Genomic DNA, 9,383 nt, shown 5'->3' with positions numbered 1-9,383 from the left:
CTTTTATTTCTTAAGCCACAAAGATTTGGTGGTGGCTGTTTTTTAAGTCTACCCTGACTAGTACAAAAAGTATTAGTCAGAGTCTGTCCTTATGAAAAACGTATTTGAGGGACGCCTGGGTGGCTCAGTGGGTTAAGCCGCTGCCTTCAGCTCGGGTCATGATCCCAGGATCCTGGGATCGAGTCCCGCATGACCTCCTTGCTTGGCAGGGAGCCTGCTTCTCTCTCCACCTCTGCCTGCCTCTCTGCCTGCCTGTGCGCGCGCTCTCTCTCTCTCTCCTTCTCTCTGACAAATAAATAAAATATTTAAAACAAAACAAAACAAAACAAAAACGTATTTGAAATGGAGCGATTGTGGCAGTGGGAATGTGTGAGAGCTCATTGTAGGACTCAGCATTGTAACGCACTTCTGTTATAAGTTTACATATATTATTGGATTAGCTTATTTATTTTAACCTTATGCTTTTCTTTTATTTGTACTACACACAGTAATTTGGGCTTCTCATTTGTAATCATTTATATCTATCTATTTTTGCTGTCTCTTTATTGTTTTAGTGTTTCTTTTAGTCTGGTAACCTGACCATGACTTAATTTCTTTAAGTGGGTGTTTGTACCTTTTGACTCCTTTCACCCATTTCACCAATCCCCCAACCCCACCTCTGGTAAACTTCAGCCTCTTCTCTATATTGATAACCTTGGGGTTTTGTTTGTTTTTAGATTCCACATATAAGTGAGATCACATGTAAGTGAGTTCTCTGTCTGATTTATTTCACTTAATGTAATGCTCTTGGGTCCAACATGTTGTTGCAAATGACAAGATTTTCTTCTCTCTCTTTTGTTGTTGTTGTTGTTGTTGAGTAATATTCCAGTATGTGTATACATGTGTGTTTATGTGTATGCACGTGTGTGTGTGTTTATCTCACATCATCTTTATCCATTCATTCATTGGTGGACACTTGTTATTTCAGTATCTTGACTATTATAAATAATGCTGCAGTGAACACGGGGGTGCATATGTTTTTTCAAATTACTACTTTTGTTTTCTTCGAATAAATACCCAGAGGTGGAATTGCTAGATCATATGGTAGTTATATTTTTAATTTTTTGAGGAAACTCCATACTGTTTTCCATACTCAGTTTACATGCCCCCCAACAGTGCACGAGGCTTCCCTTTTGCCCATATCCTTGTCGATAGTTCTTATTTCTTGTCTTTTGGGAAATAGCCGTTCCAACAGGTGTGAGATAATCTCATTGTGGTTTTGATCTGCACTTCCCTGGTGATGAGTGATATTAAGAGGCTCCTCTCTGAGATATTTGAATCAATCTGAAGTTCTTTTGGAACAACTAAGAAGGATCTCTGGTAAGCAGGGGAATATAGTGGTGTGAGTCTGGCAAGACTTCTGGTTTGGAGATACAAATTTGGGGATCCCCCAATGATCCCCATACTATACATAGTAGCCAAAGCTTTAAGAATGGATGAGATGACTTCCAAATTAACATGCTGACTCATTCATTCATTCATTCAATAAATAATCAGTGAATATTTTACACATTCCAAAAATTTCTTCATGCACTTGGAAAGAAAATGAACAGAACAGGAATCCCTGAACCTCTAGATCTTAAAGAACAGTATACAATAACTATGTTATGAGAGTAAATTCTATAGAATGTTAAAAGATAATAGATGATATGGAAGAAGATAAAGTAGACCTGGATAAGTGGGATTGGGAATGCTGAGTACAGGTTGCAGTATTTTACAGGATGGGCAGGTGAAAGTGATTTGAAGGAGTGGAGAGACAGCAAGTGCTTAAGTGGGTGAAGAGCATCCCGAACAAAAGGAACAGGTGATGCAAGAGTTTAGGGCCGGTATGTGTACAAGGATCAGCAAGTAGGCCAGTGTGGCTCGAGTAGAGTGAGTAAAAATGATAGCAGATGATGCCAGAGTATTTTGGTTGGGGAAGGTCGACCAAGGACTTTGACCTTGACTCTGGGTCAAATGTCATGTCATTGGAGATTTTAAGTAGAGAGCAATGATCTGACTTAATGTCTTAAAAGGATCATGCTGGCTACTTTGTTGAGAACATATATTGTAGTAGGGCAAATGTTGAGGCAGGAAGACTGGTTGGGAGGCTCTTTCAGAGTTCCAAGTGACTGAATTTTGAGTATATTTTGAAGGCAGAGCCAACAGAATTTGTTGCTGGATTGGTAACATTTAAGTGAAAGGAAGGATTCAAAGATGACCCCAGGTTTAAACAACATTAGCATGAGAAGGGTGGCGTTACCATGCACTGAAATGGAGCAGGATTTTTATTTTTTGTTTTTTAGTTTTGGGGTTTCTTTGTGTGTTGGGGGGAAGGGCGTAGGGAGAGATGAAGCATTTTTTGGACTTGGTAAGTTTGAAGTATGGATTCCACACCCAAATGCAAATTGCAAATGTAGTTGAAGGTAGTTGGATTATTTGAGTTTGGAGTCAGGAAAGAAAACTGTTCTGTAGTTATGAATTTAGAAATTTTCAATATATATGGATGGTATTTATTTATTTTTATTTTTATTTTTGAGAGAGAGAGAACCTGAGCAAGGGAGGGGCAAAGGGAGAGAGAAAGAGAGAAACTCTTAAGCAGGATCCATGCTCAGGGCAGAGCCTGAGGTGGGGCTTGATCTCCTGACCCTGAGATCATGACCTTGGCCAAAACTAAGAGCTGGACACATAACCGACTGAGACACCCAGGTGTCCCCATTGTTACATTGTGACATTGATGGTATTTAAAGTCAAGAGAATGGAGGAGGCCACTCAAGGAGAAATTATGGGTTTCTGAGAAGCAAAGAGGGCTGACGCATGAGTCCTAGGGTGCTTAAGTGCAAGAGTTTGAGGAGAAGGCTAAAACAGCAAAGGAGATTGAGAAGCTGTGACCAGTGAGATAAAAGGAAAGCCAAGAAAGTGTGGGTCCTAGAAGCTGAGTGATGGAAACATAAAAAGGAGGAGGAAGTGATTATGTCAATTGCTGACAGGTCAGTTACCTTAAGAACAGAAATAGAGGCTCCCAGACTTTCTTGGTTCACATCATCTGTGTCACATCACATTAGTGCCTCACTACATTTTTATGGCTGTCCTAGGCCAAAAGAAGTACCTAACAGTTTGTTTACTAAGTGGTCTTGCCCAGACAACTTCATAAAGATTTGTGTCCTATTAACTTAGTAACCATTTGAAAATCGATTACACACAAAAAACCAAAACCTGATGTTTAATTTCATTCATAAATAACCACAGTTGCTTTCTAATGGGATGTGTGTACTTGTTGGGCACTGCACAACTTTTAAATCTTGGACTCTTTTTGGCCACCACCTCATTCAGGTCCTGTCCACATTGATTTTTGTAGTCTTTATTTTTTTTAGAGAGAGGGAGTATGTGCAAGGTGAAGGAAGGGACAGAGGGAGAGAGAGAGAGAGAGAGAGAGAGAGAGAGTCTTAAGCAGGCTCCATGCCCAGCCCAGACCTGACATGGGTTTGATCCCAGGATCCTGAGCTCATGACCCGACCCGATATCAAGAGTTGGAAGCTTAACTGACCAAGCCACCCAGGCTTTTTACTTTTTGTCATAGCAAACACCCAAAACCCAGTTTTACAAAGATAGGACATGATTGAAAGGAACACAGCATGATCTAACCTTGAAACTGTGAACTAACTTAAGCTAGTAGTTTGTATAGTATTTCCCTTGAAATTTTAAAATACCTTGTGAGGCCTTCTGAGTTTTTTTGTGGTGCTTTAGGGAGTCTTGGACCACAATAGGAGAACTGGAATACTAAAAAATGACCACTGACTTTTTCAGTGGGAGTCATAGACTGGGAGATCATATATTTTATTGTCCAATGAGGGATAACACATGTGAACATGAAAAAGGACATTATCATTGTTACATTGTGACAACTGGAGCAAACTCAGGTTGTTTGGGGGAAATGGTACTGTTAGTTACCTAGTAAGTTACGTGGAACAGTTGAGTGAAACCCTGATTTGAGTGGCCTTAAGAAAAAATAGGAGAAGAGGTGTTAGAGACAGTGAGTACTAAGCAAAACAAGAGCTGAGAACATAGCCCAGTGTTTATGAAGCTGATGGAGGAAGAAAGAAGAAAATGCTAAGAGGAATGAAGCAGGAGACCAACCAAAGAAGGAGCAAATTGCAAAGTGGCCATGTTTAATGATATCAAATACAAAAGGTAAGCAAATAAAGTATCTGGAAGCTAGACACTGGATATGCAAGCAAGATCCCAGAACAGTTTTCGTGAATCTGGGGGAGGTAAGCCAGTTTTCAGTGGATGAAGGCATGTCAAGGAAGAGTGAAAAAGAATAGTGAAGTAGATTCCACTTTCTGGAAGAGATAGCTGGGCCAATCACTAGAGGAGGCTGCACGCAAGAGGGCTGAATTATTTTAGAATGCAAGAGATTTGAGTATTACCTAACAGTCTTGTTTTTGAACATTTGGTACGATGTGATCTCTCATCTTTGTAATTGCTTTATAGCTTTTGTAAGTGCTTATGATCATTGATTTTATTGCACTGGGAAGAAAACCTCAGAAACATTTCAGGGTCCATTTAAACTCTCATCTCTTCCCCAGTGTGTTCAGAAATACTCTGGGAGTTATTATAGTTCATTCTTGTTGAAACTTGATCATTTTTCGTTTTGTATGTGGGACTTGGTTGATCTCTTATCTTCAGGGTGTATATTCTGGGCTTCCTAGTAACTGCAAACTCCCTGAACTGGGACCCTCCCAGTACACATCAGGCATGCTCTAACCTCCTGCCCTTCCATGGGCTGTTTCCACAGACTCCATCCATCCTTGCTTCAGATCTGTGTTCAAACGTTTCCTTCTTTACCCATCAACAAAGAGTTAACATTTTATTTATGTATGTATGTATGTATTTATTTATTTATTTATTTATTTATTTATTTTATTAGAGTTAACATTTTCTTTTAAATCGTTCCTTTTCTCCCACACCTCAGCCTATGGTAAGCACCATTCTATTCTCTCTTACTATGAGTTTGGCTTTTTTTTTTTTTCCCTAAGATTTCATTATCTATGTGACACAGAGAGAGATCACAAGTAGACAGAGGCAGGCAGAGAGAGATGGGGAAGCAGGCTCCCTGCTGAGCAGAGAGCCCTATGTGCGGCTCAATCCCAGGGCCCTGAGATCATGACCTGAGCCGAAGGCAGAGGCTTAACCCACTGAGCCACCCAGGTCCCGAGTTTGGCTTTTTAAAAAATTTTAGATTCCATATCTGAGAGGGATGTATGTTGTTTGTCTTTCTGTCTGGCTTATGCCACTTGGTGTGGTGTCCTCTGGGCTCATCCTGATGGCAGGATCTCCTTCCCTTTTAAGAACGAATACTACTCTATCGTATGTATACCACATTTTTAAGAAAAAGGAAAAGAAAGGAAGTGGAATGGTGGTTGCCAGGCGCTGAGAGGTGGGAGTCATGAAAGTTATTGATGGTTACAGAATTTTAATTTTGCAAGAAGAAAAGAGTTTTAGAAACAGATGGTGGTGATGGTTGAAAAATATGAATGTACTTAATACTACTGAGCTGTAGGCTTAAAAATGATTAGGATAGTAAGTTTCATGTTATGTGTATTTTACCATAATGAAAAAATCAGAGGAAACCACCCCTCCCACCCGCCAAATGTCCCATTCTAGGAGGCCTATCCTGGACACACTTACGTAAATTGTAATTCTCTTCTCCTGTCCCATTACCTATACCTCCGTTACCCTTACCCTACTCCATGATCTCCTATAGCTTCAACCTGCGACCTGTAACTGTTGTCTTTAGCGTTCATTTTGGGCCTTCTTCCAAATAGAGCAGAACCTTTACCATGGCAGGGATTTCTTTTTTTTTTCCCAGGGGTTCAGGGGTCTCTTCTGTTCAGTGATCAACTATACGGGCCTGATACATGGACAATGCTCCGAAGTCACTGGCTAAGTGAATACATTTGTTCTTTATTTATCTTCTTCTGTGCAGTGAGTCTCTAGTCTCTTCTGTGACCTCAATAAGCCCTTGTTAATTTCAAAGACATGTCTTATATTGGTTCAAAATCTTAAAAGTTCCATAAATCCCCAAAGCAATGAGAATTGCTTCTTTTATCCTTCAATGCCAGAGCACCTTTTTCTGTCTAGATTGGCCAGTCAAAGGCTTTTCTTTCTTTCTTTTTTTTAAGTCTTGAATAAAATGCTTGTTGAAATTTTACTGACTACTTTTATGTTCCACATTTTTATTTAGAATTTCTTTAGTTGATTTTATCTTTTTTATTTGTCTCTCTTTTGTCCTCTTCTACTTTTAATACAACTTTGCTACCTGTTTGATGGTTCTGGCTTAGAAAATACCTGGCAGGTTTTTCTTTTCCCCCAAAGAAATAGAAAACTTTCCTATATACTCCAAGGGATGTACAGAAAGAATATAAGTGTGAATTCAAAGCTATGATTAAGAATCAGCATGGACTTTCCTTTTTCTAGAAAAGAAAAGTTGGAAAAGTCGAACTCAGGAGCATTGTTTGGTGTGGTTCAATCAAGTGAAACTACGTGAAAAATAGAGGTTGTCAACAGTCTTACAGAAAAAATAAAATTTGCCTTATTTGCCTTTTCATGTAAGAAAAAGCCCCCTCATCTTTATTTTTAAAATGTCCTGAGTTGAGGTAAATGGGATCTATTTTTTTGGCCAATAAAAATTTCTATTTCTGTCTGATATTTTCCTCAATCAATAGAAAGCACTGGGTCACCCCAACAGAAATTAGAATTAAAATGCAAAAGCATTGTCACCTCCTATCTATGATAGTTACTGATTTTATGAATTGAGTTTATTCTGGTTTGCTCTTTCCCTTCAGTTTATTTCTGGTTTTTATCTATAGTTTGTTAACACATTAGATATTTTTGTGTGTGTGGTTTTGGTTTTGTATGTCTATAATATTTAATGACATTAAGAATGAAACCCCTGGGCACCTGGGTGGCTCAGTGGGTTGAGGCCTCTGCCTTCGGCTCGGGTCATGGTCCCGGGGTCCTGCGATTGAGCCCCGCATTGTGCTCTCTGCTTAGCGGGGAGTCTGCTTCCCCCTCTCTCTCTGCCTGCCTCTCTGCCTCCTTGTGATCTCTGTCTGTCAAGTGGATAAATAAAATCCTTGAAAAAAAAAGAGAAAAAAAGGAAAAAGAAAAAAAAAAAGAATGAAACCCTTGGCTACTTTCATTAAGACATGTGTATTTAAGGTTTCTCCAGGTTTTTTTGTGGCATGGTAGCTCATTTCTTTTTAGCATTGAATGGCATTCCATTGTATGGATGTGCTATTGGTTATTTATCCATTAACTAATTGAAGGGCATCTTAGTTTCCAAATTTGGACAATTATGAATAAAGCTGCCATAAAACATCATGTGCAAGTTTTTGTGTGGACACAAAACATCAATTCTCTCCAAATTAATATATAAATTAATGCAATCCCTATGAAATTTCCAGCTGGATTTTTGAACTTAGTAACCACATTGCAAAGTTTAGTTGGAAGAATGAAGATCCACCAGTAACTATCTTTAACAAGGTCTGTAAAATCTTGCCCTTCCAAATTGCTTTGCTTTTTATGATTTTTCCCCCATACTATATATATATATCTATGTATATCCACATATTGTATATAAATAATAAAATCTAATAATATACTTTTATTTGAAGGAAATTACATTAAATTTTTTAAAAAGATTTTTATTTATTTATTTGACAGATCACAAGTAGTCAGAGAGGCAGGCAGAGAGAGAGAGGAGGAAGTAGGCTCCCTGCTGAGCAGAGAGCCTGATGTGGAGCTCAATCCCAGGACCCTGAGACCATGACTGGAACCGAAGGCAGAGGCTTTAACCCACTGAGCCACCCAGGCGCCCCTTAAATTTTTTTAAGTGTTTTAAGATAGCCAGTTTTCTGGAAGTGTTCAGATATGATACAGTAAACATTATGTACAGAATAACATTATGCTCATGCTGTACATGAGCAGCAACTTACAGTCATAGCATGCATTGTGATGAATTTCCAGCTTTTCTAACAAGGTATATACTGTTTTGACCACTAGATTCAGCTTCTATGGTGTCTGTATTTGCTTAGCTAAACTAATGTCTTTTGTTTGAGTTGAGGTCTTCTCAGTTTATTGTAATTCTGCTTTCTTCTCATTAAACAGTGACAAGCTTGCCTTTCACATATATGTGGGAATTGCCACAGTTTTGATTTGCTAATAAGGGCTTACTCTTATGAGAAATTTCACTGAGCGATGTCCCCTGAAGTATCAAGTTCTCACTTGAACTAATAAAGCACCTAATTAATGAAGCTGCCAATGGCAATTTCTTTTTGTAAAACACTGAATGCTGTTAGACCTTGCATCAGACTAGAGAATAACTTTTTTTCATTGCAACCTTCTCCTTACCTAGTAAGTTCACCTTTTAGAAGTCTTTGCCTTTATAGTTTCTGGCCAAAAGTCACTGACATAAAAGCCTTTATTGAATCCCATTTTTTTTTTTTATTTTTTTTTTAGATTTTTTTTTTTATTTATTTTTTTATTTATTTGACAGAGAGAGATCACAAGTAGATAGAGAGGCAGGCAGTGAGAGAGAGAGAGGTAAGCAGGCTCCCTGCTGAGCAGAGAGCCCGATGTGGGACTCGATCCCAGGACCCCGAGATCATGACCTGAGCCGAAGGCAGCGGCTTAACCCACTGAGCCACCCAGGCGCCCCTGAATCCCATTTTTTTACTTGGGATTTTTTTCAATTTATTCCGATTGTAACTTGTCTATACTGACAGTTAATGCTATTTCTAAGATTTCTAGCCCAAAGTTGTAAAAAGAAATACTAAAAGTAACTTTCTAAGTAAAAGTCTTCTAATTTTGTGGTTAGAAATTAGAAATATTTTTATATATTTTAATTAGCAATAATCACGCCTCGGATAAACCTCATTGGCTACGATACTGCCACTGCACAAAGCTATTTTTATATATTTTAAAAAATGTACATTCAGAGACAATCACACACAAATTTTCAAATTTGGGATATTGTAAAATATTTCACATCATGCTTCTTGCTATAGTTGTATTATAAATATTTCCCCATATTATTAACAAATGTTCACCATTATGATTTTAACAGTAAAATTGTCTTTCATATTAATGTAACATAGTTTATATAGCTATCCCCTGCTATTGGATATTTGGTAATCTCAATTTTTACTGTCATAATGTAATAAAAAATGAAAGCATTTACTGATGGCCCCTTTACTGAGGTGGACAGTTGCAAAGTATAGTATTGATGGAAATGGGAGAGGGCTGTATTTGGGACTGTAATTGCAGTTATACTTTGGGACTAGTACTTTTTTGATATAAGG

The 9,383-nt window shown here is 38.3% G+C and overlaps 1 pseudogene; it reads right to left on the bottom strand.

Annotated features, from left to right (window-relative positions):
- Window positions 1-8,856: 8,856 nt before the first annotated feature.
- Window positions 8,857-8,988, bottom strand: LOC123947704 (annotated as a pseudogene).
- Window positions 8,989-9,383: the final 395 nt, after the last annotated feature.

The sequence above is a fragment of the Meles meles genome, chromosome 7 (genome assembly GCF_922984935.1).
Source record: "Meles meles chromosome 7, mMelMel3.1 paternal haplotype, whole genome shotgun sequence".
In the NCBI taxonomy this organism is placed as follows: domain Eukaryota; kingdom Metazoa; phylum Chordata; class Mammalia; order Carnivora; family Mustelidae; genus Meles; species Meles meles.
This window is presented reverse-complemented; position numbering and strand designations above follow the sequence as displayed.